This window comes from Temnothorax nylanderi, unplaced genomic scaffold, assembly GCF_030848795.1.
Source record: "Temnothorax nylanderi isolate EJ_2023f unplaced genomic scaffold, tnyl_v1.0 TNYL_tig0148_pilon, whole genome shotgun sequence".
NCBI lineage: Eukaryota > Metazoa > Arthropoda > Insecta > Hymenoptera > Formicidae > Temnothorax > Temnothorax nylanderi.
This window is the reverse complement of record NW_027249210.1, coordinates 439,137-459,765: the sequence shown is the minus strand read 5'-3', so window position 1 is coordinate 459,765 and position 20,629 is coordinate 439,137. Positions and strand designations below refer to the sequence as shown.

Genomic DNA, 20,629 nt, shown 5'->3' with positions numbered 1-20,629 from the left:
TACACAATAATGCAAATTACATAATAGGAATAACGGGAGGTGAACCAATAGTTTGATTGAGTAAATGAACTCTTGTTGTTTTTCTTTCTCTGGGGTGGAGGGAGACTTTGCCTAAGTCCTTGATGTATCATCAATCACGTACCTCGATCGAGAATTTTTGGCGCCGGAGGATAGATGAGGCGGATGGATACGATTTTTATAGCTCACCCCGTCATACGGAAGGCATTTTTTCCAACGGCCGTCAATGCTTGAAATAAATCGGATACAGAGGAAGATACCATAAGAGAACTGCCTCGTTAGACCATGACACTGCCTCTCGCTTCGACCCTTGAGGCGTCTTAAACGCGAAGAAGGAATGATGCGGGAGAGAATTGATGACGTAATCGAGCGTATATTATCTATAATATTGTTGGCGATGTTGAGATGGAAGTATTCAAAAAGACATCAATGTACTTAATGGAAATGTTTTTTTGCGTGTAATATTTCCCCGGGAGATATGGATTTTCTCTCTATGGAATATTTTAGCACTGTCACGAGGATGATGCAAGTGACAATATTTTTATCGAAATAAAATATACAAGCGATATTGGCTCTTATCAATTACGTCAATAACGAATGCTGCAAAATAAATTTTTTCAGAAGAATTGGAATTTGTAATAACTTTAATAACAGCAGTATTGACATTAAAGTTCTGATGACTCGATGAGAGTATAGTGATGTAGAATTTTACATTAACGAATATCGATACATTTTTTTTTTTTTTCAATAATATTTTATCAAAAGCAATATTTTAAATTTTTTATCAAGAGATTAAACTGTCGTACTAACGGAGATTAAGTTAGTACGACATTCTTTTATTCATTAAGATTAATTTTATTCGATCTTGTTTAATTTTTTTACTCGCACTTTTATCGGCGCTTCTTTTGAGTTACGAGGTGGCATTGATCGTGATAAAGTTTCGGCTTCACACAGTGTTTCATATCCGAAACATGCTAAGCCGTGTCATATATAGTGAAAGCTCGTGACAAACTCGACCAATATTTTCTGAAAAGCCTCTGGGATTTGTGGACGGATCATCTTTGGCTGCTTTATGCCCTCGAAAGCAGAAAAGATCGCGTAAGTCTCGAGTAGGGAATATGAAAGGATAGTAACGTGATGGTGACGATCATATTTTACGTGTATTTTCAACATTTAATATTTTGGGAATAAAAATTATGAGAGGTTCTCTGTATTTAAAAAAAAAATACGAGAAATTATAAAGTGAAAAAAATACATACAGTTAAGTCACTTTTTTATTAGATTTTTGCAATTAGGAAAACAATTTTTCTCCATATTATTAAAACACAATTTATGGGAGAAAATATTTATTATATAATATTTATTGCACAATTAGTATGTTTGTCTTCTTCCTGCGTGTGTAGTATCGACTTTGTACAACCGTTCGTATAATCCGGTATGGTCTAGTGGCTAGGATACCTGGCTTTCACCCAGGAGGCTCGGGTTCGATTCCCGGTACCGGAATATTTTTTTTTTTTTTTTTTACAAAAATTCAGTCCGCAACTTTTTTTTAAGTTATACATTACCTACTATTCAATAAAACTAAAACAGCACGTTTAATTATTATTTATTAATAATATATTTATAATATGTAAAAGCTTTTTTTTCTTTGGAAATGTATAAATTGCAAAAGTAAATATATATAAGTAAATAAGATAATATAATGTTTTTATATTAAATATTAATTATATAGTGACAATATATAATGGCAATATACAGTAGCAATATCTATCTTTATTACTTTTTCCTCTTTCCTCCAAAAATTACATGTCAAGATTATGTGAAATATTTAATTATGGATAATATTGGGATGAATTATGTATAACAGAATTTTTTAACTTACTTGATAGAAAAAGATCCTGGAGGGCCTGGGCTGCCTGGCAGAGGAGAGCCCACGTTTCTGCAGCAGCGAGTCCTGTGCCTCGCAGGGTAAGGACGTCCCCTGCCACTACTGCGAGTCCTGGGCCCCCGGTCACATCCGTCGGCATTCTGTGAGTAACAAAATAGTATTTTATAATTATCCATTAAAAATTTAAATGCTTATACTTTTATGGAATTTTTTAAATAAGTAGTTAATGATTTTGTAAAAATAATTAATAACAAATTTGTAAGAGTAGTTGTAAATTTTGTAAAAATGTAAGAGTAGTGATAAATTTTGTAAAAATGTGAAATGAAGACATTGAGCGGATCGCGAGGTAGAGATTTCAAATATTAGGATTAGGACGACGATACTTTGTTTTGCCTTGTGGGGTGAACATGCGCAGAATCGGGGAAACGACACGACGGCAACGTGTCCCGTAGCTCGTATCGCGAATAAACAAATGCAAACACGGCGTGCATATTGAAGGTATCAGGTTTGTTGCTTGCTCAGTCCCGCTTATATTAGCCCCTTTGTTCGGTGTGTCGCCATGCCTTGATGTCCCAGCGAATGAAGAATTATTTTGCAAAGATTACTCAGTACAGGTTCTTTTCTCGATAATGTCACGCGATGTGTAAACGCAAGACACGGAGCAGCATTTTGCGATGAAAATTTATTATATGATCGTGCCTTGTTTATATTAAAGCAACATGTTTATGTGTTAAAGAACATGCACATAATAATATCTTTTCGATAGCTAATGCAAATATAATTTTAGAGAATTTGATCAAATCAGATAATAAATATACTTCTTACATGTTATTTTTTATATTGTATGGCTTTTCCTATAAATATGTATTTCCAAAATTATCTCGAGAAAAAAATTATTCGAAAATTCCTGTACAATTTTATTGCATTTTAAAGATTATAACATTGTAAAAGTAGAAAGGAACTGAGGATTGTGATATTTTTCGTAAATTATATTTTTTTTGTTAAAATTTTTCTGCTTTCTATTATCTCGTGAAATCTTTTCCACATTCTTGGAATATAAGAAGAGAATATCGAGAATTGGGAAGATTTATCGGTTTAACTAAAAATCCCTGAGTTTTCCCGCAAATTTATTTTTAATCAAACACAGGCAACCACGTGGCGACGCGGTTCTTCTGTCTCTGATCGTCTGCAATTTTGCTTATAAATCTAGCAACCACGGGAATCTCGACGTCATATGCACATCTCGAGGAACAATCAACAGATACCGTCAGAGAAAACAATAGACGTCAGTCCCGTTTTCAGCAGCGTTCTCCTCTGCGACTGCTCTTTCAAGTAGAGTAACGCGGGCTATCGTTATCTGCTTTTCTCTGTGTTTCTCACTGATTTCTGCACGTTACGGGAAATGGGACTTGTCTCGTGCACGTTTGCGCGACGCATAGGGCATAGGTCGTGTTTGGATGTATTAAAATTTAATCCGCCACCTAATTATGACGTCGAGCTGTTTAACATGAAAAGCAAATACATTCCGATAATTATATTCAAGTTTCATGAAAATCATGAAGGGAAATTTTAGTGGTAACTTTAAAATACGTTATGTCTATTTACTTTATGGTTATTGTGATTATAGAATCATTTTTATTAAATCGACAAAGAAATATATACATATACAGGGTGGGAGAAAAGTATGGAAACCCTGAAAAATCTCGAAAACTATAAGTTTTACAGAAAAATGTTTCAGACAAAAGTTGTTTGGTTTCGAGGGGGCCATAAGATGGTACCATTGGTTTGACCTTGGATGGTCGTTTAAAGCTCACGTAAACGACACATTTAATTTCTTAAATGGAAACCCCTATTTTTCAATGCATATTCTTGTAGCTGATCTCGAGAGCTTTTCAAAACACTATAATAAAGTATTTTTTCATTAAGAACTTTTGGAATTATGAGGCTTGAAAGTTCTAGTATTTTGACATAAAATACAAAATATCTTGTAAAACATTAAGTTTTCGGTAATGTTACCTTAATACTTTTATGCACAGAATAATGAGACGAATCAATTGGTATGAAAAAAAGACATAGTTGCTTTTAAGAAAAAGTATGCAGATGCGTGTTGCAAATTACATATTTTTTCTTAAAGGAACTGTGCCTTTTTTTCATACCAATTGATTCGTCTCATTATTCTGTGCATAAAAGTATTAAGGTAACATTACCGAAAACTTAATGTTTTACAAGATATTTTGTATTTTATGTCAAAATACTAGAACTTTCAAGCCTCATAATTCCAAAAGTTCTTAATGAAAAAATACTTTATTATAGTGTTTTGAACAGCTCTCGAGATCAGCTACAAGAATATGCATTGAAAAATAGGGGTTTCCATTTAAGAAATTAAAGGTGTCGTTTACGTGAGCTTTAAACGACCATCCAAGGTCAAACCAATGGTACCATCTTATGGCCCCCTCGAAACCAAACAACTTTTGTCTGAAACATTTTTCTGTAAAACTTATAGTTTTCGAGATTTTTCAGGGTTTCCATACTTTTCTCCCACCCCGTATACGTCCACTTTATATCTAACTTTCTCGATAATAGTGATTATCTTTAATTACTGCATACTTTCTCTAATAAAATAAACGCGTGTTATATCGAGAAGTTCGATGGACGGTGAGCGTACGCATGAAAGTTTCAGATTATCGGGTTTCCCGCGAAACTAAAGTTCAGATAGTTCAGAGCCGATATATTCGGTCCCACGAGCGTGTTTCGGACTTCTGCACTTTCTCGCACTTCTAACTTATTGTTAGTCAGCTGCGATTGTCCTCTCTATTGTGCGAAAATCACGACCGTAAGATCTCCGCCGAAAAGTTTTTCTTCATTTCTCGCGTGAAACAGCGCAATACAACAATTTTGGTATCTTCGGCGAAGTCTCGATATTATACTTTATGATCGAACTGACTAATAACGAAAGTAATCGAAGCTGCAAACTGCTCAAATACGTATTAACTGTCAGTGTAATATTTTGTCGCGTAACAAAATCTTCGAAAATCAATTGTTAACAAAGTTTTCGAAGCAACACATCGTTCTATTTGTTTTTAGTCTTTCGCGAAACCCAGTTTTATCAGACAGATCACACGTAATTCTTTGACCGCATGATCCTTTTTCAATTTGTTCGATCGTTATGACTTTAATTTTGATTAGCTCCATTGCACGACGGCTGTCAATTTACAGCGTGTTCGACTTTATTCGATCGGGCGTGATCGCTCGTTCCGTACTGTCCGTACTGACGTGTATTACGAAGTTATCGCCAGCAGAAATTTCCCATTCGGCGTGCACGCAACACCACGCATGCTATTTAACCACATAAATTTCGTTTTGTGAACGAAGTTACGAATCAAACATAATTTCCGAAGTGTAACTTTCCTAGTATAGTAATTAGGGAGTAATTAAGAAGATGCATTCTGATCGCAATTGCGATCGAGGTTATTTACAGCGTCAATAAACGCCTTGATTATAGCCTTTCGCTCCAGACGGTGACCATTCCGCGATTGATATCTGTCTCGTGTGTTGATATTGGCTTGCACGCCTCTATCGTGCATTATCTTTCCATCGGATTATTTTTAATCTATGAACTATCGTAAAATATAGTGACGCGCGCGATGATGGATATTCTGGATGTTCGTACACATCCTGCAGTTCAAAACGTTAGATTGCATTGCGATAGGATTTATTGCGGATATTGCCTCGCGCACTCTCGTCGCGATATCAATCATATTTTCGCCTTTACAATTACTCACTTTTAAATTGATATTACATTATTGGCGATAATAACATCCATCGTTTTTTTAATTTTCTTAGAGCTAATTCCTTTTTAATTCTAGGATATAGTGAATTTATATGATCCCAGATTATTCTAAACAATGAGACCTTGTCGTCTTTTATTAAAAATGTAGTGTTCTATATGGCTAAAAGTATAACTTAATATAGGAGAAGAAAAATAAGCAAATGCACATGTTGTTCCTTTTTTAATAAAAAGTATCCAAAACTTTATACTTTTTTTTCATCCTTTATTCGTGTCAACACTCGCCGAAAAGTTTGAGCATCATCCAGTTTTGAAACTTTCGTTCTTCATTAATATCGCTGTTTGTGATTCTCTCCAGCGTCGTGTATCAAGCTTGATTTCTCCCGGCGACCAGAGCAAAGAAACTTCGCGGAAATATTAATTTTCCGCGACAAATATTCCATTTTGCGAAGCCGGTCGCCGGTTTTCCATGGAGTCAGCCGGCGCTAAAGGAAAACGTCGAGAGCAATTAACGAGCTAATTCGGCGCCGAAGTCTTACGTCGTTACTAAACGCGCAAAGTCGATTATTGAAGAGGAAGATAAAAATTAACTCTAAACTAGACGAAATATTTTACTAGATACATCTTCATGTTTTGTTCGTTTTGTTAACGCAAAATTGGTCAATTTTGTCACAATGTATTTTCAAACTCATTTTCCTTGTCAAGCTTAACAGTTGAAATGTTAATGTCATAGCAGCTATCGGTTTTATTATTATTAGCGTCATATTTATTTTACAAGATTATAATTTTAACAAGACGTATGTCATTTCATCCAAGATGTATGTTATTTCAATCAAGCGTGCAATTTATTTTATATCACGTTCGATCGCTCCACGTATTACGTTATTCTCGGCATACAATGGACAAACGTGCAGCCATTCATGCAACTCGGTCACCTTTTATGCAATTCCCGACGCAGAACAGCATTGAATTATGCAATATCCGAATTCGGTCGCGGTTGAAAGTTGAAAGAGATAGCCTTGAGTGCTTTTGACAGACCTGATCATCCGATAACTTGCTCTCAGCTAATCAGACGTGCATCGGATATTACATTTCATTGGTTGGCGTTATTAATTTTCGTTACTACCGCGTGCTATTCCTAAATCAAATCGTATTTTTTTTCATGTCAGCGTGGAAACATTTGCAAGAGACAGACAAATGCGCGTGTAATAACGTTAACACATTCGTTATGAGTGATCACGCGGGTAGGGCATTTAATTAGCGAACAATCAGCGTCGACCGGCAGGGTCCCATTCCGATTTCACGCGATTTAATCAGGGCGCCCCGATCAAACTGCATGGTACGTGTAACAATCACGCAGGAAGTTCCAATCCGCGTTCGTAATCAAATCAGCGTTGTGCAACTTCGGACGTTTTAAATCGAAAACATCAATGGAACAATTTAATCGAGAGGCAGTCGAGAATATGATACCTATAACGGAAGTAATTCGGCGCCCGCGCGTGGACGATCGATTTTCCAAAACCGAAAACGGTTTATCGGCTATTCATGAATCGCGTAAAGGGAAATCGGTGCCTGTGGCGCGCGATTATCGTGTCTGGCGGGACACCTCGCATAATCTCAGCCTGCCTGTCTCCGATCGTATATGCATTCCTATACCCACCTTACACATTGTCGATCGGTGCGTCATAGCGCGGCGACATTCGCGCCGTGATGATCTCGTGCGGCGCGAAAGCATGCGCCCGAGTACCCGGCAGGTAGTACACGAGGCAGGAGACCCCGACGAGGAACAGGAAAAACAGGAACACGAGGTCGAACATCAGCAGAGAGTTCAAGGTCATCAGCTGCATCGTGCGCGTACAACTTGCTCCACCATTACACGCGTGCACCCACGCACCAGCAAACCCGTCGCGTCTACCACCACCACACCACCTCCCTTCTTACTTCATCACGCGCCTCGACGTTCGACGTATTCCCCGTTTGCACGAGTGGAACTTCTCACGAGCCTCGGCGTTCGGCGCGTTTGACTATACGATAAAAGTGATTCCGTCTCAGACCATTTGTACGAAACTGCGTTGTGTCTACTTTATGAAGTTTATAAAAACATTATATTTGTATATCAAAATCAGGAAAGAAATTTATAGTTGCGTGAAAAAATTGGATTGCAATTGGATGCGCATTTAAAGAGAAAATATCTGCATTCGTTCGATTTAATTACGTCGCTTGATATTTGCGCAGGGAAAATAAAAAGCTTTGATGTAATAGCGTTTCTGTGTATTCGCTCTAACACGGCGAGTGCAGCGGAGAGCAATTAGCGGTTAATTAAAAGTATACCGAAAGGCAACGAGACGAGTGAAAGTAGCGGAGCGGTTTTTTCCCGTTTCTTCGTTTTACTACAATGAAATTTTCGGAAACCTTTTCGAAATCAACTTGCGGCAGTTATACGACCGATGACGGCGGGGGCGTGCCGGCACGGCCGCGGTAATTGGATTTCTCACGAATTATTATCGAAAGTTATCGGAGCCAACGGCACCAGAGTCGTCGAGTTGCGCGTATTACCGTCGATAGGAATGTACGTGCCGATATCAACGATTATAGGTACTTTCGTACCGAAATGAGCATGAGAATAATTAGCCTCATTATCGATTCCATTTATCTACGCGCATTCCGCCGTTCACATAGTGACCTGCGTCATTTCAATGGAATTATCATTGATTCCTTTGATTCACGTGGAATCCACGTGTGATCTTCATTCTGCGCAAATCTCTACGACAATCATAATCAATAATAATTCAGTAAAAGAGAGCAATTTTACAAGACTCGTCAAATTTGTTGTGGCTGTCGCAGATATCTTTTTATGAGTCAATCTGGTACATTTATAGAGTTAATATTACAATGATAAATTGTCTTTAAATGTTTTTCGAATATTGTTTCTCTGATATTTCTTTTTTTTTTTAATGAGACGCACAGTTCTACATTGCCTTATCTCTGTGATTCTATTAATTGGATTTATTCTCGTCGAGCGAGAATCAATAATCCTTTGTCTGACGTGACTTTATCTCGATCTCCACCATTGATCGGATGCTCGACCGTGTACAAGATATAAGCTCTACCTCGTAATAATTGTCACTAGGACCTCTCGAGGACCACGGCAAGTCGAAAGCAGCGCTTGAAAATCTTCTCGTTCAGATAAACGTATATTTGAGAGAGACGAAAGAATCGGCGGCCTTCCTAAACACAATAGCCACGAGCCATTGGTTGCAGCGTTGGCAGCACGGCGGAAAGAGGAGCGGTTTAAGCACAGAAAACGGTGACACGAGCAGACCGATCGATTGACGATTAAATGATTAAACGTAATTCTGCGCTCGAAGCATAATTCACATCGAGATTTAGAAAATAATTAGAAACGATGGATTGCGTTCTAGGGAAAATGCACCATGAAGCACCATTTGCGTTTCAGTGAGATTTGCGAAAAAGTTATATCGTATACAATTTATAGAAATAATTAATAGTAAAGGATATTTTAATTTATTATTTTTCCATCTGAGGTTACTAAACTCGGGGTTTTTAATTTTTAATTTAGCTTTTTCTGTCGCGTTGAGTGGCGTGGACGAAAGATTGCCCGGCATCGGGGTATATCTGCGCGCGGCCGAGTGATTTTCCAGTTACGCAAATTTTCCAGTATCCGCTGGTCCATTCAATGGGTCTCGCCGACGCGTCGACTACCGGCGGAAATTTACGGGATGACATAATTTCCGTGCGACCCGGTGTCCGCCCAAAAAGGCGAATTCCATCTTCGTGTCAGGCGCCCGCGTCCGTTCGTTGAATACCCGGGAAAATTCATAAATCATCGACGGAAACGCGAAAGTCATAGATCGATACGACGAGTTATCTGGAATCCTTTACCTCCGGTACTAAATTTTCCACGTCATACTTGCTACCGCTCGTCGTGAATTTTCGCGAATTATAAATACTTTGCGTTATATAAACTTGAAATAAGAAACAAATACAAAATTTTTACTTCTAATTACCAATTAGTCATAAGTCGATATAGCGAAATATTATTGCGTTAAATCCAATTTGACCATAATATTTTCGCAACGGATTTCTTTCGGAACCGATCGTTGTGGCTTTTCAAAAATATTTGCGAAAAAGGATCTCGAAACTGTCAAATAGGTTTATAAAATTTGTCCTTTTCTCTCTTTGTTACTTTAATTAAATCTGCATAACCTCATATATTTTTTGGTACCTTTAAACAATGTAATACCTTTTCGTAATTTACAAAATGGAAGAGTAGCAATCGAATTGCACTTCAAAGCGGAAGTACTATTAAATAAGGACGGTATTCACGGAACGACGAGCGGAAAGGGACAAAAAATAAATCTGCCTCTCTTTGTCAATACGGTCCGCGAGGAAATAAAAGAAATAATAAAATTATTCCATCAGTGATTTAACTTTTCTCCGGAACTTAATCCGCGTAGATCAGACGGAGCATTCTTAATTTGAACTTCGTTCCGCGAGGGAACAGCTTTCGTCCTTCCGCGCGACTATCCAGTAAAAAGTTCGGAAGGGATCCCCTCATGAGAAAGATCCTCCATGATACCGGTATTGTGCCTCGACGACAAACAAGAAGCGAAAACGGGAAATGTCATGTGCGCCCGCCAGCTGTTGCGTGTTTTAAAGCTCAAAAGCGTGACGCGCGTGTTTCACGGCGTGACACGTGCTCCGTTGCACAGCATCTCGATAAATAGGACACCGCTATGCGACAGAATGGATTGCATCATGATACTCGGAAATGACGGTCCCTGTCCGCCACGTCAGTCTATTAATTTCCTTGTTTACGGGAAAGGAAAAACAGAATGCTTAATCCTGGGAGTGTCTGTGATGAAAAGACGTCTCTCTTGAAAGCTTTTTCAAATTGGCCAGATTTCGCATATCTGTTATTATTCTCAAATTCTCTCAAGTATACCACGTTTAGGAGAAAATAGATATTTTACAGAGATGATTTGTCGATGTATTTGTCGCAGAAAACCATACCGAGGGTGTATAATTTGTATTTCCTTGGATTATTTTTTTGTACACAAATAGAGATGCGTAGATGATTTATTATGATTTGAATTGCGCGATATATATTGTTGATAAGACGCATTAAGACGTCACTCTACTGGACTTAACGTATTCATCGAATGATTAATACATCGCAATGACGCGTAGAATATCGCGGACAATTATACTTGATCGAGTGCAGAAATAAAATCTTCTTATCGTCTTTAACGCTGATTTTTATGTTTAGACATTTATGCGTGGACCGAGCACGTCCGTGCATAAGTAAATGTACTTAACGAAAAGAGAAAGTCATTCGTGTAAATGTAAGCGCAGGTCTGTAACGGCGCTCGTTTAAAGCTAAATCGGAAATAGCATTTTATTTCTATTGGAATCTGTTTAATGTACCGAGAAAGTGGATTAATTTTCTTGGTAATAATAATGTGACTTTGAATGCATTTCTTCGGCGCGGCGCGAGTTCTCGCAAATTCGACACAGTGTTCCGATAGTTCTCTCGTCTTCTCTTTTGCGCGATGGGAATATTTCAAACCGATAGAAATCCCGGTGGGATTTATGCTAATTTCACGATCGGCTACGGTATAGATTGCGCGGTAAATGACGTGTGAAGGGAGTAGATAGAAAACGTTGTAATGTACGATATTGGGTTTTGCGATAGAACGTGGCTTTAAAGCGCGCGAAAATAGGACGAATAGCAGCGACCGATGATACCTGATGAAAGGGGGTCCCGAGCGGCCTCTCTCTCCTTTTCCCCACTACTTTTTCCTACTTCTCGAAGAAATTCGCTGGATATCAAACAGGAGACGAGACGAAGGAAGAGTTCGGAATGGTTTACGCCGCTACCGAGTAGTTTGCGACAGATATAGACCACGAGATAAACGACGTATTACCGGTATAAAGCAACTTCCTCGGCGCACGGCGACAGCTATGCCTGTCAGCGTACCATTGCACCTCGTATCTTTCCCATAGCCTCTTTTCTCGAATCCAATTCAACGAATCTGCGGAGTACGTGCGCGTCAGTACGTAGCATGGGATATGCGCCAGCACGCGTGTGAATACGATGAGATCGCGTCAACATCGAAATGTGAAAATTCGAAGGAAATCTTAGAAAAGAAGCGCAAGAAGGGAGAGAAAGAATGAAACCCGCGATGTGAATTTTCGCGAAACTTCAATTGTAGCGCAATGTGTAACGTAAGTGATAAATTGGATAATATAGCGAACGAGGTTTCATTGAAATAACGTAGGAAAAATATAGGTCCATTTTATCATGTTGCGTAATCTAAATTATGACAGTGAGACATCATTAACATTCTTTGCCAGCAAAATTGTCTGAAGTATATTGTCGAAGCGAAAATCCAATCGGCCACAATCGGATCAGCACGATATCGGATATGTATAAACGCAAATCCTCCCCTCCCCTTTCCCCCTTTGATTACCCAACCTTCCATCATTTATAACGATGCAGCAACCACATATCAATTAGGTATATTGCATTTATCTCGCACTTCGTGTAATCATTGCATCATTACGGCTGCAGCTGTTGAATTTGATATCAATTGATCATGAGCCCGTGATTCTGACGGTCTAATTTGATAATTTGATACGCATCACGTTGCAAAAAGTTGTGCGTTTCATGCGCGTGACGACACGCGATTGATTTCGATTTCGTCGTTTAATGGCTCGTTCAGTCTTTACAATGCGATCGTCCAGTCCGGATTTTATTAAACGGCTTTCCCCCCGTGGTCGTGTTTTTCTTTCCCCTTTTGGCTTTCAGTTCTTACGCTTCGGCGAGTCTACCTCCGACAAACACGCGTCCACGTCGGCGATAAAAACAGCGTTTTCCGCGGCCGGTTTTTCTTACGGCTAATAGCAACACTTTTTTTGAACGTTGAAATATTTCACCAAAATAAATCCGCGCATTTTGCAGTTTTCAGCACGTAAATTAGTTTGGATTATCACTCGGTTGTGCTAATCTATGAAGAAAAAAAAATATTTGACTTAACTTACTATTGTAAGTAGAACAAAATTATATAATTTGACAATAATACCGCATTAATTGTGTAGGTATTATTCAATTATGACAAAAATATAATTTTAAAAAATTTGGTACTCCGGAAATAAATCAAATGTTCTGGCATTAGAAAAATTTATTTATTAAAAGTTGTTACAGTTGTACAAATTAATAGAAAATTAGAAAGAAAAGTTACAATAAATTACAATAGTAGGTATAACTTGTAGCTTGATGTAATAATTTCGTAATTTATAATTAATTCTTTTTTTTTTTTTTCGAAAACTCTACGCGCTTTGAATACGTAAAAACTTTCGGCGAAATATACAAATCCAATATAAATTTAAACTGTCCACGCGCTAAAATTGTTCTCGAACGTAGCAAGGACGAGTTTCGGTTCAACTTTTCGCTGGAAGGAATTACACCCGATGGCATTCTCGAAATGGACAGGCAGATAGACGTTAAGGAACATAAGAGGAAAAAGTTTTCGCAGACGCGAGACGGTCTCTCCGCGGGGCGCGATTAAATATAGGACACATGGGCACATCTTAGGCGGTCGGAGTTGCGGAAAACGAATGTGGAAAAAAGTGGCTGACGCACGCGGTGCGCGAACACGTTAAACGAACCGCGACGTCATAATTTCCAGCGGTGAATCGCGATAATTTAATTTCGCCGGAATGAAAGATAGCGCGCCTTCACAAAGTGGACCGACCTTGCGCGAGGAATTACGTCGTGCATTCGCGCCGGGGTGGGCGCGGCGGGCCCTGGCGTTCCACAAGTCGCTAAACTGGGAAGCAACCCGAATTCCTTATCGAATTTCCAGTACATTATTCCTCATGGAAAATTACAATTCGCATAGCAGAAATATGAGTCATAAACGGTTTAGAATAGAACGGCAGGAATTATTTAGTTAGCATTGGCAATGTGTGCGAGCGCGAAATATGTAGGAGCAGCTGTCATGATGTAAGTACACGTGTGAGTTCTAGCGATATAAATACATTGATACGAGAGGAATGCGAGAGAAGCTATTTTTTTTATCTTTAAAACTTTGTATAATTAGTTATACTAAAATTCACGCGTTGGCTAAGTCCATAAAGAAGTGATTGTACCATTTTTTTATCTCAATTATCTTATTTTTATCTCAATTTAATTCAACAATTAATTTTTATTTATTTGACATGGACGATTACTTCTTTTTTTATATAGGATGCTTTTTGTAGCGCGTAAATTATTGTCTGCGATTTGATCTTTTAATCTCGTTCGTTGGAATAACGGTGTGCGATTCTCCTATCTAATACACACATCCAAAACCGATAAAATATATTTTATTTTTTATTTTTGTTTTCATTTTATTTCTGTTCCGACGTTGAACTGGCGACAAATCTCATTTCACGTGAGAGTATTTTTCTTTGCATTACATCACAATCAACTCGCAACGTAGTTTATACTTTAACTCTTTTTTTTGCGCCCACGATTGGTCCGATAATTAATCCTGCAATAATGAATTATCCGTTATAAACGTTATTTTTTCTCCGACAGAAATCTCGTCCGTTTTCCGCTGCGTTGCGCACAGCAATAGTCTTTCCCTTTATCGTTACTTTTAAAATCTTTCATCAACGATCGGTTCCTCAGTTTCTAACACGGCCGCAAATTGGATTTCTTACCGACACGGAATTCATTTTGCCTCCATGGCGATGTATCGCTTTCGTCAGCTGTTCCTATATATTACGCTTTTTCATCCAGTTACAGTACCGATAAAGTCTCACCTCCCAAATTCGATTTTTTATAATTCTTTTTCTATCGGAAAACTTCGTTGAAAAATGTATCTAAATTTCAGAATAATTAGTGACGAGAGCTTGTCAGAAATTCGCTCATATTTCTCTCAGACGAGGCTTTTATGTATATATACAACCGTGACTCGCTAGGGACAGGCTGAAAGAAGCCTGACGTCTCGTGTGGGATTAAAAGACCAAAAAAGAGAAGAAGAACCGAGGGCTGTCGTGCAAATTGCGCGCGGTGGTACAACCGCGTGTATAACTGAAGTGTATTGCGAGAGTTGAATCTTCCAAGCAGAAATTAGTCGATGGTCGGAGATAAGAATTTTAATTTGCGGATTTTAATTTGCAAGAATGTCTATTTGTATATGTTCCTTCCGGTCGCTTACTGAATATTATAGCGATTCTTACATTCTTTTATCGGATTTTCTTTTAAGCATTTGTTAACAAAAAAAAAGAACCACGGCTATCGATAGAAAATAATACGTGTCGATGTTTTTGCTCAATTGCGCGTAAACTTTTATCGAGAAAAATGGAAGGAGGTGTCACGATGTTTCTGGTTACGATGGTCGTGCAGAGTGGATATAGGAATTTAGAGGAATCGCCTTCCATAGTAATCGTCCCCTGCGGAAATGATGTGATTTACGGAGAAACTCTCTGCGGAGGGTAACGCGAAAATGATTTTGTCATTTTACTCTGGAGGAATTTTTTCCTCGGAGAAACGAAATATTAATTAATATTATTATTTAATCAGTTTCCATTTTACTTAGCCGGATAGAATACTGTAACACGCTGTGCATTTAGATTACGTGGAGAAGTAGCATAACCTTTTCTTTTTTAAACTAGTAATAAAAAATAACAGGGTTGTCATTATTATTCAACAATTATTAATTTGAATATAAAAATACCGATTATTTTTACAACAAATACCGTTAAACGAGTTTAGACATATTTGTAGAAATTAATAATTTTATTGTGGAAACGAGAGCCAAATAGATAAATTTGTTTACTAAACAAATATATTTTGATAATTTTTGAAAAAGGCAGATATAACAGTTCTTTTTCATGTACGAAAGTGACAGGAAATGATTACGCCTTTAACGATTTATATTGGAAGTAAATATCGGGATATTGTCGCCGCATTGCTTCCATCAGTCTCTCCGTGACGATTCATCTTCTCTTAAAGAGAATGACTCGCAAATGGTAGAAAGTGAATAGTATCAGTGTGAGAATAAAAAGAATTTAAATGGAAGAGAGAGTATTTATATTCTGAATAGCGAGTTTATCTCTCGTCTTTTTGTACATAATCATATTTTATCACATGATATTGCCAGATTTATTTCGTTAATTAATTAATTTCGTAAATGACGTTATTATCTTATCGGTTTTCGAAATCGGAGTTCCCATGAAAATTACGTAATCTTTTGTAATTTCTAATCATCTACGGATTTAATTTGTGTGTTTTTTTGTACGAAAAAATTATATTCAGAGAAAAAATAATTTTTTCATTATTCTTTCACTTTTGTAATTTTAACAATAGATTGCAATCGCGCAAAATAAACTTGAAAAATTAATATGAAAAAGCCGTATAGTTCATGTTGAAAAAATGCATTCATAAAGAGTTAAATGATGTCATCGTCAAATTTAGTTTTTTGAAGCTAAATGAAATCTTTGCCGTCAGATAGGATGAAACAACGTAACATGATGAAAGAAAAAGGTGGATAATTCTTTCTACTGGAGCTTCATTAGGAACGCAATCGACTTCCTGGTTTTAATGAGGTATGGCGACCAATAAGGCCACGAACGAAGAGCTTCCGGATTTCGTTAACAGATATCTGCTTCGTCTATAGCAGTTTGTAAATTATGCAATTGCATTAATAATCTCGTTTCCCTTTGAAGAACTGACGAGAAAACCTCTCACATTTTTAGAATCCATCAATTATTCAGAATCCATCTATGCCACCTACGACAATTTGTCCATAAATTTTATCTGTGTGCCGGAAAAAATATCATATGCAATTGTAGATCGCGGAAAAAGGTTTTATTCCTATGCGAATTAATGTATTCGCGGAACAGTTTATTTGTGATACGCTGTAATAAAATTTTTAATTCAATTTTTCCACTACGTTTCACACAAGAGTCCAATTACTTGTTTTAATTAATTAATTATGACCCCTTTCATTTCGTGTAAACGGTAGCGTATATTCAGCATTTAAATAACAACTGTACCATTCCGTAAATATGAATGTTTCCAGTCAATGAATCGACATATCAAAAGCAAGTCTCGTATTCTGCGAAACACCATTATGAAAGTTTAATATTGTCACATTTCGTATTTTTGGCTGTACGTGTACCGAGATTATATTAAATTGAATTAGTGAACGCAATGACAATTTTTTGCAACTGTCGCAATCGATACGAATATTGCCAACATATATTCAAGCACACAAAATTCTGATATTGTCAATCAATATATAATTCGTATCTTAATTCGCTTATTAATATGATCCAAATTAATCACAATTTAAATTGCCGGCATGGATTTTATTAATATTGATGTACGAGGAATTCTTAAAGGAAGTTGCGAAGTAAAATATTAAATTAACAGCATTGGCTGCAATATTGATAATGCTGGAGCCCTTTAAAAAGTAACGTATAATGCATTTGCATGAAAATAATTAAAGTACAAACAAGTTAAGAAAGAAAGGAAGAATTTTGCGCAATAAAGATATTGGCATATCTTACGTGTATCTCAATCGCATAACTTATTACTTTTTTCCATTTTTTATTCATTATTATATCACGAACTTACATTATAAATTATATAAAATTTCCAAATGAAAAAATGCCACTTTTATAAAAATTGTAAATGTGATAAATATATCAAGTCCAACATATCCAGACATTTTTATAATTACAGATATAAAAAGGAGAGAGAGAGAAAGAGAGAGAATTATAAAAATTTATTTTTCCACTCATTAATATTAATTATTTATTTTAATTATTTGAATATTGGAAATTGCATTAGAGTTCAAGAGCTTCATGGAATAATTATTTCAAGAAAAAATTGGTTTCCCTTTTAACGGGAGAAAGAATTAAGTTATACAGATAAAATAGGCTCGGATATATCTCGTAACACCGATAATCTATATTAATGCCTATATTGTTTGACTTTTTTTGTCAATGCTATTTTTTCGCCGTTTTCTATTTTCCCGATATTTTCCCGCAGTTTCACACTCGCGTTCCTGGCGCAAATACCATGATTACCGGGATCTACATTCTATTGCGCGAACGTTGCGTAGGAGTGCCGTCAGTTGTGCGATATTATTGAAATATTACGCGGATCGGTATGATATGTACATGTTCATCTAGTTTTTATCACGCCCGCACATCATTTCGGATTTTCCAGCTCACTTGTGCTGAACTTTGAACTTTGTGCTAAGAAACTTCAATTTGCGGTCTATAGTGAACGAGAAACCGGAATATAATTCGATTCAAAGGATCGAGATCCATATTCGATAGTAACTTGCGTGAACAGAAATTAATCATCGTAATTGCCATCGTGACTACTTCAATTTTTACTTCAATTTTCACTTCAATTTAAGTGGTTCTTATACGTGATATAAAAATTAATGTCATATATAAAATATACGAAAAGAACATTAATTGCATATAATACCCCTGAAAATTTTATATTAATGAACTAAATCATATATATTTTTTTTTTTTTTTTTAAGATGAATAATGAACTTTGTAAACTTTACGAGAAATGTGGAAGTATATATATATAAGTTGTTATCAGGTTATATCACATATAAATATGTCGTTGTTTAATCATATGTAATTTTCCAAAAATCGTTCTACATATATATCTGATGTCTTTCAAAAGTTTCGCGAAATTTTTGATTGATGAATGTGCAATGAAATGTGCAGTAGAATTTGTTTATCATATAATTTACTCGTAAATCCAAACCGCGAGTGACGATTGGAAATCTCGTGGACGAAGCCCCACGTGGTATCGCTGCTTAATATCGAACTTCTAGGCGGAATTGCGATCGCTACGCTCACGTAACGTCGAAGTGCCTCGACGCACTGATTTAGAGATGGCTCTCTGCATTTTTGATACTGTCACCGATCACCACTGATCGCACTTCGGCGAGCGATTACTTTTTTCCCTTTTAGTGCAAACTAAGCGCGAATCGAAGTAACGCGACGAGAGGACACGAGAGCTCCACAAAAATCAATTTGCCCGAGTGTCAAGTGAAAAGCCGATCTCGATCGACAGCCGATCGCGGTCCCGCGTTAAATCGCGAACCGATCTTTTCTTCTCGACGGACGTGATTTCTCGCGAAGTCTCGTGGATGGGGGGTTGCTTGCGACGTGAATGCTAGATGAATACTGAGGCACGTCACGTCAGCCGCCGGGTTTCAACCCCCTTCTACGTGTGCTTCTCATCCCTCTTCCGGTCCCCGCTACCATCCGCCCGCTCCACTCTATCAGATGCGCATCCACCCACGCAACTGTTGCGCCCCCGCCCGTTTCTGATCATTCCTCAGCATTTCGCCAACCATTCAGCGAGCGCGTGGTGGCGAGAATCGAGTCACGTGGACGATCGATCGCGATCGCGATCGTACCTCGCGCGCGCATTAAAATACTCATGCTGGTGTATTGAGTTAAGCGATTAATTATCGATTGTCCCGGCCACTAGAACCGTCGTTAATGGAGTTAATGGCGATATCGCTGCTTAAAAGAATTAATTAAATATATTGACCTTTCGACATTTCAAGCCCGGTCGTAAATGCTGTTGTAAATTTGATTAAATCGCCACTTTTAGGACGATAAACGATCTCAGAGCGGACGGCTGGTATCAATTTAATTAATCAATTTCCGACTGTGAAAGCTGGACTAAATAGTTGCCGATTAGGTACACTGAAAAATGGATGTATAGCAGCTTTATAATGTTAAGTAAACTTTTTAACTCTTGACAAGTTGGGGGTTAAAGTTAACACTCGATTTTTTTCACTACCGTATACTTATCGTCGTCAGCAGACTGAATCTTACTTTAGTTCGCACTAAATCTGTCTTAATTGCTTAGAACTTCTGACGTGATTCACAGAACTGTAATTAAGGCGTAATAGACACGCATTGGCAATCAACTCTCGAGATCGGCTGTCGCTCTTTGTATTTCTCTGTAATTCTCGGGAATCAGATGAACGATTCATTCGCATTTGTCAGTTTTTTTCGATACAGTGAATGGATCATTAATACTAGAATGCGCGTTTCTTTTTCGTAGTTTTTAGCGAAACTTAACAGCATCTCTTACTTGCTTTTCTATCATTCTCGCGAGTTTACGCTTTTAATACGACGCTTTTATTTTTACCGATAGATTTATCTTCATTAAAGAAGAGACACGAGTCTTTTAATTGTCTATTTAATGTTATTTTTTCTAATAATACCTTTCTATAATAATCCTGCAATTATGCGTAGATAGCCGAAATCAGCAATGATAATACATATAATATTATGTTAATCGATAATTATGTTAAAAAAAACTCAATATTTATCACTTTGTAGAGTTTATATTATGTTTCTAAGCAGTAATATAAACGATGTCTCTGAACCAAGACGATATACGATAGACGGGAGCGATTATGAAAAAAAAAAAAACCATACGAATCGTGAAAAATGCGTCAATCGATTTTTTGCAGGCGCGAGACCGAGAGTTGGGTGTGCGCGTTGATGTTTTCGCATTGAGACGACGACGACTATAATGTGCACGTCGTACTTTGTAAACTCGGCTCGAACAATGCATAAAACACGTCGGCGCACGTAACTCGTCTTCGCCTCCTAACTAATTAGCCTAGATTTATTAACGGCAGTTTTGTAACGGTCGTAGAATTCTTACGGCCAGTCTTCTTGTCGAGACCGCTTAATTAATTACTCTCCCGTAGGGCGGAGATGGTAATAATGCGTTTCTAATTAGTCGCGTTCGCGCGCGCGTGAAATAACTACGAGCTTGCAACCAACGCGAGATAAGCGGAGGGGAATGTGCGAGAAAGATGCCCGCGGTCGAATAATTTTCCTCCGTCGAGTTA

The 20,629-nt window shown here is 37.5% G+C and overlaps 1 long non-coding RNA gene and 1 other non-coding gene across 3 annotated transcripts; one reads left to right on the top strand and one right to left on the bottom strand.

Moving 5' to 3' along the window:
- The first annotated feature begins 1,449 nt into the window (after positions 1-1,449).
- Trnae-uuc (transfer RNA glutamic acid (anticodon UUC)) lies at positions 1,450-1,521 on the top strand. Its single transcript has one exon. It is a non-coding gene; the product is annotated as a tRNA-Glu (tRNA).
- Positions 1,522-1,906: 385 nt separating this feature from the next.
- On the bottom strand, positions 1,907-19,014 carry LOC139777446 (uncharacterized). Of its 2 annotated transcripts, none has more exons than XR_011719359.1 (3): positions 18,494-19,014; positions 7,354-7,774; positions 1,907-2,046 (listed from the first exon to the last, which is right to left on the bottom strand). It is a non-coding gene; the product is annotated as an uncharacterized lncRNA (long non-coding RNA). The 2 variants fall into 2 exon arrangements; XR_011719360.1 differs by having other exon boundaries at positions 7,354-7,717; positions 18,494-19,007.
- Positions 19,015-20,629: the final 1,615 nt, after the last annotated feature.